General features: G+C 36.2%; 1 long non-coding RNA gene across 4 annotated transcripts in view; it reads left to right on the forward strand.

Moving 5' to 3' along the window:
• LOC124084771 (uncharacterized) overlaps positions 1–15008 on the forward strand; it is a 160045-nt gene that overhangs the window by 100032 nt on the left and 45005 nt on the right. For all 4 annotated transcript variants that reach the window (XR_009225910.1, XR_006849236.2, XR_006849239.2 and 1 more), the window contains one exon: positions 7565–7686. This is a non-coding gene — a long non-coding RNA (uncharacterized LOC124084771). The remainder of the gene's footprint in view (positions 1–7564; positions 7687–15008) is intronic.

Genomic DNA, 15008 nt, shown 5'->3' on the forward strand with positions numbered 1-15008 from the left:
GAAAAGAGAAGCCTTGTAAACACTTGACTGTTGCTGGACTCAAGAAAAATCCGATTAGCAGGGAATCAATAACATTATTACTCAGCTGGGTTCCTTGTAATTCTTCCATCTCTGGGCCAGGTGTGTGGATGGGGGTGAGGAGGTTTCAAAGAGATGGTCCCTTCTTCCTGGATTGCAGTTGTTTCTTTGCAGCAGACCTTTAATTTTTGCATGTTGAAGTGGAGCTAATAATGACAGTTTGAACACAATTGGCCTTCTCTCTGTGAAAGAGAACAAAGCAGAGATGATCAGTTTTGCTAAGGTGGTTAGAAGTTTAATCAGCCACTGTGGGAGACAGCCCATCACCCACAGGGAACGAAGTCCAGGAACTCACTAGGTGCTAGATGGCTCTTCACAGGGTATTGCACGTCCATACCCGTGTCACATCTTCAGGGAAGTGGTTTTGCTGTTACTATTTGTCTTTTTTTCTCTTCCTTTTCTATAAAATTCTGTAAGAGATGTATCCAAGGTAATAAAAGGTAGGACATCTTATAAAAAGCTCAGATGCTATCTGATTTCCTTTAGGGTCATTTCCTGGGTTTCTACAGCTACTTGACCTTGCAAATGACTTTCTGGCCAAAATCCCCTTGATAGAACTGGGTGCATCCAAAGTGAAATCACATGTGGGTCACAGCTGACTTCTAATCTTTCACATCAATTCTGATAATGGTTTCCTTTGAACTTCCCTCAGTTGTCTTACTGAATTAACCTGGCTACCCTTGCCTCAGGGGTTTGTTGAACATGTTGCCCTAAACCAAACTTCTCATTGTTGAGCTCCACCTGCTTCCTAACATTCTCTACTCTTGCTGGGGTGGGCCTACTTGACAGCAGTAAGTGGTCAATGATGACCAAGTCCCTTGACATATGTCCAGGTGTTTGGCTTTTTACCTGTTAACAGCCTGGTTGTCAGCCCTCCACACATCTGAATCATAGAGAGATTTTGAGAAATATTTATACCTGGCCCCCATGCCTAAGAATTTTGGATTTAGTTGGTCTTTTGTGGCATTGACAGTTTTTAATGTAAGGTCCTTTTTCATAGGCTGAATTATGTCTCCCTAAAATTCATATGTTAAAATCCTAACCCCCCATCAATAACTGAGAATGTGACTGTATTTAGAGATAGCAACTTTAAAGAGGTAGTTAAATTAAAATAAGGTAACTAAGGTAGGCCTTAATCAATATTACTAGAATTCTTATAAAAAGAATTCTTAATCAATATTACTAGAATTCTTATAAAAAGAGGAAATAAAGACATAAAGATACACAGAAGATAAACCACATGAAGATACAGCAGAAGATGACTGTCTATAAGCCAAGGAGGGAAGTCTCAGATGAAAGAGTAATGACCCCCCTACTTTGATCTCAGATCCCTATTTTCTGTAACTGTAGAAAAAAAAAAATCAAGTTTTGTTTAAGCCTTAGTCTGTGGCATTTGTTATTTCTGCCCTACTAAACTGATAAAGAAAAGTAGATTCAGTTAAGTAACCAGAAGTGAAAAATACCAATCTAGAAGTTCTCAAAATTTTAGCATTCATTAAATCACTTTGTAGATAATTTGATCTCTCAGAGTCTCTCTCTCTCTCTCTCTCTCTCTCTCTCTCTCTCTCTCTCTCTCTCTCTCTCTCTCTCTCTCTCTCGTATTTGGTACCAGAGATTGTGCCCAGGGCAATTAACCAATGAGCCATATCCCCTGTCCTTTATATTTTTTATTGAAACAGGGTCTTGTTTAGTTGCTTAGGGCTTTGCTAGGTTGCTGAGGCTGCCTTTGAACTTGTGATCCTCTTGCCTCAGCCTCCTGAGTCACTGGGATTACAGGTATGTGTCACCACACCTGCTGTTTCACATTTGCAGAGTATTTTGCAGTGTGCCCAGAAGACATGTGTGACACCCTCACATGAGTACTTTATTCCTCTGAGGCTAATTACACTGGAACTTTAAAATCCATTCTTCCCAAAATCTATTTCTTTGTTTCTGGATTGGATGATGCATGAAAACTTCACTTATGAAAGTTCCTGCCCTTTGCTTACTTGACAAACTCATCCTTGCAATCACCCTAAAGAGAAGACAGCCTTGATTTATCCAGTCCACCTTAGTGAATTTCCTGTCAGTCATCTGTAGGACCCCAATGGATGAGACACTGTGAGGCATGGATTAACAAAAGCAATAAATTATTGTAGAGTCCATCAGAAATTGAAAAATGAATTCTGCACAGAATATGTTACTTCTTACTACCTTTACACTTTTGTGTATGCTGTGCCTTCTCCTGGGCTGCAGGACCCCACTCTTCACCTAACTTGGACTTTTAGATTCAGTTCAAAGGCTTATTCTGAACTGAATTTAGGCCTTAGCAGAATCCATAAGTGTATTCTTTCCTTCCTTTGCTTTAAAATTCAGTGGCTATTGATTTAGTAATCCTATCAATGAGAGCCAACCTTTAGAGAGCCCTGTGCAAAGTGCATCCACATAGATAATCTCATTTAAACATCACAAGAGTCAGAGTCACAGGGGCCAGGAGGAAGGAAGGGAGGGTTAAACACTAAACATTTCAGCTCTACCTGGAACCAGTCATATCAGAACATCTGGAGGTAATTCCTCAGAATTAGCCTGTTTTGAGTCCTCTTGTGATTTTAATGTGTGGCCCAACCTGAAAATCAAAGGGTCCACATCTATGGCATAAACTATTTCTGATTGAATGAACTCTTACAACCTGAAGGAGATTTAAAAATAGCTCAGAAAGTTCTCCAATGTTGGTGTCTCCTTTCCCATCCTAACCCATCTTTCTACTCTCAATTTCTCAATTTTCCTCTATAGTTTAGGATCCACTGTTCTTCCACCTGCTGTCTAGACTAAAACATTTTCTGTTTCCTTTCAGAGCCTCTGATTTGCTTCTCCAATTACCATTAAGCTTGGCAAAACAAAAATGAAAGCTATTCTTAAACCAGCTCTTGGGGAATCTCAATACAACCCAACACTAGTATTGTTACTACCTCTTCAAAGAGAGTAAAGTCCTGGAGGGGACAGTCTTGTCTTATAGTTTTTATCTTTGGTTACACTCATTCAACAAATGAGATCATATTACTTGCTCAGTAAGGAGGATGGGGGCATAGATGATGCAGGGACTTGATCTTGGAATAATGATCTTGGAATTTCTCTGCAGGGTACCCTTGACACATTCTATACTGGGGAGTTAGTCACACGTTCAAAAGAGCATTTGCAAAAAAATAATGGCTGCTGTTGAATTCAAGGGAACAGGAATTAGGAGACTATGGGAAGCAAACTTTGAGGTTTTAGGGAAACAGATGAGAAAATATTTTAGAAGTAGCACCAATGAGATAGCTTAAGATAGTATATCACTCACTGCTCTGTGTTGTTGCTCATAAAATTACTGCTATTACTCTGTAGGGGTATCTCTGTGTTTTTAAAATGCTATAAAATACAAGCATTTAACATTTTCTCAGAGGGCACAATTTAATCACTTACCAACCTTGCTTTCCTTTAAAACTTAAACACAAGCTTGGCTGTGGAGGAATGGGAGTGAAGAGCCAAATATAATTGTCCTTTTATATAATTACTTTGGCTTTCCACTTACATTTTTGTTCAAGAATCATTTTTTTTTTCCTGATCACCTTTGGTTTCTCATATAAGTGTTCAACTAACACAAAAATGTTTCATATCCAACAAACAGTAAGTCAGCTGGAAGCAAAAACAAAAATTAAAATAAGTCCCAAGCTCTTTTTGTAGATAATTCTGCATGTGATCATTATACTTTAAGTTCTTAAAAGTTATTAAATCAACCAACATGGACAAGTTAAAATGTAGTGGAACTTCTAAGGACTACACCCCCATTTCACTCATAAGTTACTGCTTGGGGTTCCCCCTACCTCCTTTTCCAGTGGAATCTTAGAGGAGTCCACACAGAGACCATGGAAGCCATTGATATGTTATAGCACACATAGTCCAGCCCTAACTCACACCCATAGTCTTTATCCAATTTTAATCTCTCTCCGTCGATTTTCAAAAGTGTCCTGATTTAGAGAATGAGTTATTTGATCATCCTAGCTCTGAAGGAGAGAGCAAAAGCTTGTACTGTGGAAGGGACAACATTCTTCAAAATAAATCAGTTCACTTTTTCTTTCCCTCTTGACACTCTGGGTGAGTGGCAGGTCTTTCAAGTCCTTATTATAGATTATGGGAGCAATAGAAGAGATAAATGAAGTCTACCATGAATATCAATGGGGACAGATAAAATATATTGATGGAAACTAGGACATTCTTCCTGATATCTAGATTTTAACATCTTATTGGCAAAAAATAGATTAAAAACTGCTTGAAAAATTCCAGCAAACCAATGATAAAAGTCATGATCATTAAGAAGCCAATGACACTGGAAAGCCAAGTTGGGTGGACTCCAAGCAGGGGGCAGCCTGGTGAGAGGCAGGACTCTGCCCTCAGTGTGGGTGGGTTGACGTCACCACCATTCCTCCTCTGGAGCTGACAACTGCATCATTCTTGGGCAACTGGATTAACCTCTCTGTCCCTTGCTTTTCCAAACTGGAAAATGAGAAGAATCAAACCACATCACTAACCAAGACATGGCTTTTATTTTTACAAATGAAAGTCTTATTTCAGGATTTATTTATTTTTTTCTTAGTTAGAAACTTCTGAAAGAGAGGAAGTAAACCTGTGTCCCTACTGGATTTGTGAACTATTTTCTTAGACTAAGTTAAAGAACTCCAAAATTGTGTTGTATGCAATTTTTATCTTAAAAATCTACAATTTAGTGCTGGGGTATGGTAGTGGAGCATGTGCTTAGCATGCATGAAGCTCTGGGTTTGATTCCCAGCCCCCCCCAAAATAAATTAATTAAAATAAATTAAAAATTTAAAAATCCATGATTTTCATTTAGGTGACATATGAACACCTTCACAAACTGGATGAAATTGATGCTTATTTTTGTGTCTTCACAAATTCGTCCAAATAAGATAAAAAATCTTTTTGTGTCCCTGAAAGTAGAAGTCTAGATTCATTTTTAGAATGTTTATATAAACACAGACGACATTTGAGGAACTGACTGGTTTCAAATCCCAGAAGTCAGCAAAATGAAAAAAAAAATACTGTTTATTTTTAAAGGCAAGCATAATAGATTTCTAAGTCAGTCTGTTATGGGTGCCAGTGTTCCTAGACCAAAGTCAGAGAATATTTGAACATAAAAAATGAATATTTTTTTAACCTTCTTTTCTAAGGCACTAGATCTTCTTACTCCTCTCCCCAGTTATACCAGTCAAGATAGTGATGTGTGGTCCAGAGCCTTGCTACCTAAAGTAGTCAAAATAAAATCTTATAGCAGGGACACTGCCTGGGAGAAGCACACTCTCAGGCCAATGCTCCAGAACTGCTGCGTCAGACCCTGCATTTTAACAAGCTCTCCTGGTGGTTTTTATGCACAGTCAAGTTCAAGGAGCACTGGATCAGAGAACGCTTGGCTAGACATAGGAGAGATCATAACACAATTCAGTCAAATAGAGGAGCAGGTAGAATTAAACTGCCTTGTGCTTTGCCTCCAAATGGAAAAACTAACAGGCATCTACTAAGGCCCCTTTTCTTTCCCTTATGCACACACTGACACCATTCTCTGTCTTTTCTTACTGCTTGCTCTCAGTATTATTTCATGTTATCTGCATGATGGTGACATGATCATGCTTAAACTTTGCAAATGCTATTACTTTTCAAATGTTCAAATTTTTCTCTAACGTTACTTCACTTTCAACCCTACAAATGTCCTATTTACACAGCCCATATCTATTTCCTTTTCTTTGAGACTCTTTCCTTTACCAAAGCAGACATAAGATGAAGGAGAAGAATGGTTTGGCTTGCGAATGTACTGATTCCGGGAGTGCAGCCATGACCAGTGCCAGCTAGAATTGGGTGAATGATACCAGGGGTAAAGTGGAACCCAAGATCTTCATCAACAAAAGCAGGGGCATAGCTTTAGTCATGGGTAATGGAGAAATCTTTGGCAGCATGAACCACAGCTGATGGAAATATTTGTTTTAATTTTCTTTGAGGGCTGAAACATGGCACACTCTTGGCTAATAGCACTTTCCAGAAAAATCATCAATGGAAGAAGATAGTTAGAATATTTTCTTTTCTAAGGGCATTTCCACTAATGCATCACAAAGCTTCCCAATTAAAATTAGGATAAAGAATGTGGATGATTCTTGATTGGAGAAGACAGAGGAAAACTTAATGTGGGGACAGGGTAGAAAGAACAAAAGCTTTAGGATCAGATAGACATACTGGAGTTCAAATCCCACATCTGCCACTTATAAACTTTGAACTTGACCAAATGACTTGAAGTCCCTGAGCCTCAGGTTTTTCATATGTAAAATGAGAATAATGATATTTATCTTGAAGAATTATTTTAGAGAACTAAATGGAATAATGAAGTTATGGACTGTAGCAGAGGACCTGGCGTGTAATCACTCAATGAATGGCAAATATGTGCCTTTTGCCTTATTCTGAGTTTTTGGCAGGATTACTTCCTATGACTGGCTATATAACCTGAGAGATAGTGGAAGCCAAGTTCATAATTTTATGTACTCATAGAAGAATTATAAACAGATGCATGGTTGTTATTTTGAGTGAGCTATACTACTGTGCTAAAGGACAAGGCTGATTAGTTTGAATAAATATTAAGCCTAGTATGATTTCGGAATTCCTCTGTAGCCTCCAAAAAGAGAGAACCCATAGCAATCTTCAAATGTTTTTCAGTATTTAGGAGTGACTCTTTCTCTTCACTGTCTTGTTTTTGACAACTATGTAAAAAGTATTTCTAAAAAAGACAATATTACTGAAAGCTACTGAATGTCACTGATTTTCATCGTTCACTTTTTCATTCAGGCATTAATTCAACATTTGACTCCCTACTGTGCCAGATACTGAGTCAGGGGCCAAGAGCACAGCAGTCAACAACAAATACACACACACACACACACACAAATTTTGGTAAGAATGCCCAAGAAATGGGATTATATATTATAACAATAGAGAGTCACGTGCTGCACAGCAATGTTTCAGTCCAAGAGGGGCTGCATGTGTGATAGTGGCCCCACATAGCCTAGGTTGTAGTAGGCAAGGCTATTGGTTTATGTAAGTCCACATTGTTCAGACATTAACAATGAAATGGCCTAATGACTTATTCCTTAGGTTGTAACCCTTCCAAGCAGATGCAGGACTGTAGTACTTTCCTCCTAATTTCTATCTTGACACAAAGCAGTCCTCTCCTCACTCCCTTTTTACACAAGTTTGTATTGTGCCTTTTTCTCATCCTTTGAAAATTTATAGCTTTCCAGGAAGTTTTTTTTTTCTTGTATTTGGGATGTTAAATATCATTTGGCTTATTGCTATTAAATCTCTTTCCAACTTTTCTTCTATAATGGGATTCTAACTGGCTAATTTGTATTTTATGGAATTATTTTTTGTAAGAATCATGACTAAATTCTAGCTACTTTATTCTTACTTACAGCAGGTTTACTGGATTGCAAATCTTCAGAAAATGGAGAAACAGAGCAGAACCACAATCACGGACAAAGAAGACTTTGTTTACAGATGCCCTAGGCCCATTCATAGGCAGTTTGCTTCACCAAGGTATGGGTACTTGTGGATGACAGAAAACGTTGTGGTAGATGATAACTCCATTTGCTCATTTCTATGTCTGCACACTCTGCAAGACTCCGATGAAGAGTTGGAATTTATTTCCCACCTCCTGAATCTGAACTGGATTTGTGGCTTGGGTTAACTAACAGAATAAAGAGAAAATGAGTTTTATTTCAGTTTTGCATCTCGACTTCAAGAGGGTTTGTGCAAATGTTATGAAAATTATTTAGAGTATCCTGCTGGTATATGGATACCTGTGGTCTAGTTGGCTCGATCACCTAGCCTACAGACACATGAGAGAGTCCATCCCAGACCAGTTCCAGTAACAACCCCACTGATGATAATAAGCCTGATGGAAGGATGGATTGCATAAGCAGAATCTTGTTTTAGAAGACTATGTAAGAAGGATGATAATAAGCCTGATGGAAGGTGGATTAGATAAGCAAAATCACATAGCTGAAGTAGTTTGTTATGTAGCAATAACTAATGATTATAAATATATTTGAATGATTTCATATTTTTTTTAGGTGATACCACTTTTATTTTCCACCATCTCCTTTCAGTATGAATTCCACCCTTAGGGAAAAAAATTTCTTATTTTATCCTTTGATTGGCAAGAACATCCTAAGGTATTGATGTCCTAGTGAATGTTTTATAATAAAGATTTTAGGAAAAACTGTGTGTGTGTGTGTGTGTTTACATACATATATATGTTTATTATAAATTTTATATATAAAAAGAATGTGTAGTACATAAGTCACAAATAATAAAATATGCAATATTCTTATGAATTTCATATCCATTCCATTCTCACACAACTATTTTAGTAAGTTTTTCAGAACTTATTATGCATAGCCCACTTCCTGTTGCAAATACCACCAATATTTGACAAATGAAATTTCACCCCAATCTGATACCACTCCCAGTAAATTTTTGCCACTAAAGGTGATATACAATTTACTGTTGAGAAATTTCTTAACTTGTTCAAAATTGCATTCATTAAATTGTAACTCCTTTTGGCTTCAATATTAGATATAATGCAGCATTTCATTTAATTTGGATTATTAGCATTTTCTCCATCATATTCTTTAGCCTAAACAACAACAGGATAATAAATCAAGCCTTGATTTTCAATGCTGCCTATTTCAATGGTGGAACATTTCCACTGTGACCATTTTCAACCTACTAGTACATCGTAACTGAACATGGGCCTAGAAGAGAAACACAGAAGCAACCATCATACGATGTTTCTATCATGCTGATACAATGGAGATAAATAACCTCAAGAATATAGGTAATATTTAAATATAGTAAAATGCTGAGAACTAATAAGTTTTTAGAGTCTATGACTTTTGTTTTTAACATAATTTATTGAATTATACGTTTATATAATTAATTTTTAAATGACAGGCATGTTGAACAAATGGCTTGTTAAATTCTTACAAATATTAACAAAGAGATGAACTGGTTTCAGTCCAGCCCTGCTGAAGAATGCTGGAAATACTTAATGGTTCTAATTATAACAAGAGCTCCCATTCATCTAGTGCTCACTAGATTCCAGTCATTGTTCTAAGTATTTTACTGATGTGACATGGAGGAGTAGACAGGAAAGATGAAATCTAGATAGTGTAAGCTTAGATACAGAAGCAATATTCAGCAGTGATGGTGAAACAGTAGTCTAGAAACATTTGGTGATTTTGAGAAGATGCAATTTTTCAAAACTGGATGTGAAACATAATTTGTAACCTCAAGAGAGCTCACAAGGGAAATTACATCCATGGAAGTAAATTTGCTCATTGCTTGAACACAACTCCAGATTTATACACAGAATGGATTCCATGGCAACAGTATAGGTGGACCATAGATTGTGGCCTAATCTAGAACTTGAACTGGCATACGAAGCAGTATATATATATATATGTTTCAGGTCAATAAAAATAGCAGTTTTCCAATGTAGTTTACATTCATGCTGCTTAAGTTTGAGAAAGCATCAACTTTGTTGATATTATTATGTTATTTTATTAATAGAGCTGTGGGATCACTGGAGATTTGGGGGCCAATCACCCATTTCTTAAGTTGTAACTCCTTTTGGCTTCAATATCAGATATGACACAGCATTTAATGTATACCACCAAACTCTTGGTATCACTGGAACAAAGGTGTGACCACCTTCCCCATGACTCCAAGTATGTGGCAGAAATGAGAAAATAGTGCAGATAATACAACCTCCCCAATACCTTACCTGTCTCCTTTCTCTTTGCATAGTCTTGGTTTCCTGTGAATGAATCTTTCCAAAGTCTTTGGTGAAACAAAAGTTACTCAAAGCAGTGCAATGGGTGTGATTTAGCTTCCACAAAACAGGTTATTTGGGTGTTCTCAGGTTTGTTGCTTTTTTGGCTTGTGCTCTCTTTCAAAAATGGTTTCAATTTGTTCTGAAAGAAAATTGGTGACAAAGGCATTCAGGAGACTCTGGAACACCTAACACTATGACTCAGTTCCTTGTGTTCAACTCTGAGAAGCCTCAGGGGACATGATTAGCCACAAGTGAGAAATACCACTGAGGGTTTGTTTGGTGTGGGCAAATGTGCCAGAAAATGACATGTAAAACCACTTAAAACTAATTTATGCATTGCTGTTGTGCATTACTAAGGTAAAACTCATCATTCAGATGTAAGAAATTTGGGAAATCAATTAACATACAATTGTCAAGCTCCTGCCATATGAAAATCGTTGTGGTAAATCTTGAGATGAATAAGAGTATGTAAAATCCCTGAACCTGCTTTGAGAGATGTTGCAAACTAACTGGAGAGAAAAGAAGTGGTTACCTAAAAATAGAATAAATAAGTAAATAAATAAATAACACAGAAGAGGATGATACTGTTCAGGTTAAGCTTTGGTGGCTTGGGAACAACATCCTTGAGAAGAACTGAGAAGTACTTTGATGGGTGATAAGTGCATGAAGTACAGAAGGAGAATTTGGCTCTAGGGTTAATGTAGGAAAGTTTGAACTCTATCTGGGAGGCAATGGAAAGCCACCGAACAGTCAACTTACAGAAATACTGAAGTAATAGTTGCTACAGAAAAGGTCAGTAGCAACAGATAGAGTTGCAGTGAGGATACTCTTGCAGTATGAACTGAATTTGATGTTTGGTTCTACCATTTATTAGTCAAATGACCCTTAGCAAGTTACTCATATCTCTAAACTTCAGTGTTTCACCCCAACAACAACAATAAATATTAACAGCATCTTTCTTATTCGATTTTTTTTTTTTGTGACAAGTAAGTGAAATACAAAGGTAGAACACTTAGAATAGTGCCTGAGCCAGAAAAAGTTATAACAAAAATAAGGATCATAATTATATTCTTGGCAGCAGAGATTTGAACCAAGTAGTAAGAGTGGCAATGAAATTGTATGGGAGGAAAAGTACAGAATTTTCAAGAGTCCAGACATAGCAAGCCAAAGAGGGAACAATATCAAAGTGGATTCAGGCTTAAAGCCTAAAAAACAGATGATACCACTATGGTGCATGGAAAATCGGCCAGGCAGGAGAAAAGCAAGTGATTTTTCCAGCATACTCACTGTCTATGTGTAGCGTCTTGTATTCTCCCTCATATCAGACACAGGAAAAGTCACAGAAAGATCTTGGGAATAGAACTGGTAGAGAGGGAAGTGTCGGCAGTGGGCAATATGGTGGAAGACTAGGATCACTGGGAGCCTGTCATAGTCATCTTGGTCAGTTCTGGAAGGTGAGGGATGTGGTGTTGGCAAGAAGGCAACTGAAGGTTATGGGCTGCAAACAAAATATCAAGGAAGTCAAATAGTTACCAAGGTTTCAGAGAGGAGTAAAGCTTTAGTGAACTAAGTTTTTCCAGAGGAATTAGAAAATGGGAATCCAAGGGAGTACAACAAAGGAAGATTCCATGTTGGAAAGTAGGGTGGAATCATGTCTGAGGAAAGAGAAAGAGAAATAAGATAGAAAAACAGATAATGAAATTAAGTATTAAAAATAGGAATTGAGTCATGGGATGCATGAGCCTAATATTGGAACTAGAATACATCAGCAGTTCAAGGCAAAAGAATTCTCTTTTCATTTTATAATATTGTACTATTTTTATTAAATATTCAATATGCTGAAAATATTTATAAAATATGTATAAGGTATAAGAAAAGTCACAGAGACATATCCAGGTTTTATGGAGTTATAAAGTTTACACAATTAATGGAGATTTCTTAAAAAACACAAACAAAACCAAAAACCCCCACAAATGCAAAATTAGATATAACAACAGTCATTTCTTTAGAATTGAAAAAAAATGTGACAAACCTTTAAAAAGGATAAAATTACTCCAAACTTTACAAAATGCAGAAAAATATATTTATTTAGTGGTTTATTTTTTCTTTATTTTTAGTTGCATACTGGGAAAGAGATGCAGTCTTTTAGCCTTTTGACAGTTAGTTTACCCAGTAGAGAGAATATAGATAACAATATTTTAAAGTATAGTTACAAAAAGCTGGAAGAGTCAGATGCTGTGTCGCACGCCAGTAATCCAAGCTACATAGGGGAGACTGAGGCAGGAGAATCACAAGTTCCAGGCTAGCTTGGGAAACTTAGCAAGACCCTGTCTCAAAATAAAAATAAAAAGGGCTAAGGTGTAGCTCAGTGGTAAAGGGTCCTTCAGTTGAATTCATAGCCCATAGAACTTAAAAAAAAATAAAAAAGGAAAAAAAAAAAGAAAGAAAGAAAAAAATAACAAATTAGTAAAAAGAATTTTAAATGTTTTCACCAAAAGGAAATGATAAGTGTTTGAGGTAGAGATAGCTATGCTTATCCTTAATTGAATATCACTTGATGTATATATATATATATATATATATATATATATTAAAGCATCACAGTGTAGTCCATAAATATGCACTATATAAGTATACAGTATGTAGGTGTGTGTATACATATAAAATACTATATATATATATATATATATATATATATATATGAAAAAAAATGTATATATATATAATATGAAAATACATTTTAATTAATGTTTGTTCTAGCCCTGAGTATAAGTTTTCTGAGAGCAAGTGGTAAGGAGAAAAATGAATGAGGAGGAAATGGCAGGAGGTAGAACAGTCCCAGGAGCACTCTATGTGTCTGTCAATCAAATGGAGGAATGTAGAACCCTGCTGAGATTCGCTTACACCAGGCATTGGTTATGCCTAGAAATCCATCCTGTGCAGGACTAGTCATGCTGTGCATCTCTACTTACCTATTATGTTGGTGTTTAAGATAAAATGAAGGCAAAGAGCAGTGTAAGGCAGGAACTGCAAGGCAGGGGAGAAACTGGGACACAGATGGGCTTTGATGATGTGGTTAGATGGCATTAAAAACTGAAACACATTTTTATTTTAACAAGGATGTGTTTACATGTATTCATGCAATTAAAAATAAGAGATAAATAAACTTGGTAAGGAGGGGGAAATAAAGTAGTTTTGTTTGTTCTGATAAGAAAATATGTCTATCATTTATTTTTAAAAAAATTTAAACCTGATTAAAAGAACAGGATGAATAGAACTGATCAATTTGTGATAAAAGTAACACGCACATGAAACTACATATAAAACTGTTTCTAAAGTGTGTTACATCAGAGGAATGGTATTGGTACAGGAACACACGTAAGATTTATTTAATCAGATATTTTTTCTTTTACTTTTTACAAGGAATATCTATTTTATTAAAATAGAAATTAATGCCTCAACCAGATACAGCAGTGAGTGAGACTGACTGAGCTGGAAAAACTCGAAGCTTTCCTAAGCAATATTTAATCAACTATAGCCTGTGTCTCAGTCGGTTCTGGCTTCTATAACAAAATATCATAGACTGGGTGGTTTCTAAACAGAAGTTTAATTCTTACAGTTCTAAAGGTGGGGAAGTCCAAGATCAAGACACAAGCAGATGCAGTGTCTGAAGAGGACCTTCTTCTTGTGTGGCTCTCCTTTCTCTGTGGCCTAACCTTCCTGAAGGGACAAAGCAACTCTTTTATCAGCACACTTATATCATTTATGAGGGCTCTGCCCTAATCACCCAGCCACCTCCCTGAGGCCCCATCTCCAAATGCCATCACACTGGGGAATAGCTTTCAACATAAAAATTTTGGGAGACATTCAGACCAAAGCAGCCTATAATTTTATTAGTCATCTTTAGTCAGCCCAGAAAATTAACATGTGCTAGTAGACTCCAGAGTTTCAAATTATCATAACTCAAGAGTGTGGCATGATACTAAAATTCTCCCCCAGGAAACACAAAATCCTCCTTGGGTTATTAAGAAAAGAAAAACACTGTATGAATGAAGGATTTTAAACTAAAGAGTGCTATAGAAATAGCAGAAATTGTTATTGCTTTAATAATTATTATCATATTTTATAATGAATGACATATTTAAAATGGTGAAAGATTCCAATTTTATAAAAGTCTGTTTAATCTGTTCTATGAAATTTTCATATAATATAAATGATTCCTTTCATCCAGTTTCCTATGATAGTTTTGTACATAGAAACCATTAAAAGCAATAGAAACCATTTTCTTAGGTAAAATTTACTTTAAGCAAAATGGTACAACCTATTCTTTACCTACAATTCTAGTGGTAGATGAAGAAAATAATATGTAATTATATATACATATTTAGATAGACATAAATATATAAATAAGAGCTTACTTTAAAATTTGACTATAAAATAATGAAAGTTTATAAATATGATTTATAAATTAAAATTATAAATAAAATCATTGAAAACATTTCTAAAATCCATCAATTATAAACAAACCCTCAACTAATCACTCAGTATTCCTCCTCTAAATCTTTTCTAAAAAGTTTCTTTTACACACACACACACACACACACATACACACGCACATACAAACACATATTCAGCCACCATAAACACCCTGCATACATTTCTTTTCTAAGTTAAGATCATACATTTGCTAATTCTTTATTTTTTCCCACCATTCTGAACATTTTCTTAAAATTGCATTATTTAGAGGACTTTGGTGGTTTGATCAACTGACCTAATTGAAAGGAGTTAATAAAGGCATGTTTTATAAGTGTGTGGACATGATCAGGGAGGGCATCAATAAGGGATAGTAAGGTACCTGGGCATCATTTTTATTCCAGCCTGAAGGGCAAAGGAGTATAATGGTTACTAGAATTTGTAGACAGTTATCACTGTCAGAGAGAATGGTTGAAAGTGGTAAACAGCCATTGTCATGCCAAGGCTGGAAGTGGGTAAGCATGAGACATAAATGCCCCAGTTTCCT

This window comes from Marmota monax, unplaced genomic scaffold (genome assembly GCF_021218885.2).
Source record: "Marmota monax isolate L192 unplaced genomic scaffold, Marmota_monax_Labrador192_F-V1.1 WCK01_AAM20220418_F8-fsc00013, whole genome shotgun sequence".
NCBI classification, from domain to species: Eukaryota; Metazoa; Chordata; class Mammalia; order Rodentia; family Sciuridae; genus Marmota; species Marmota monax.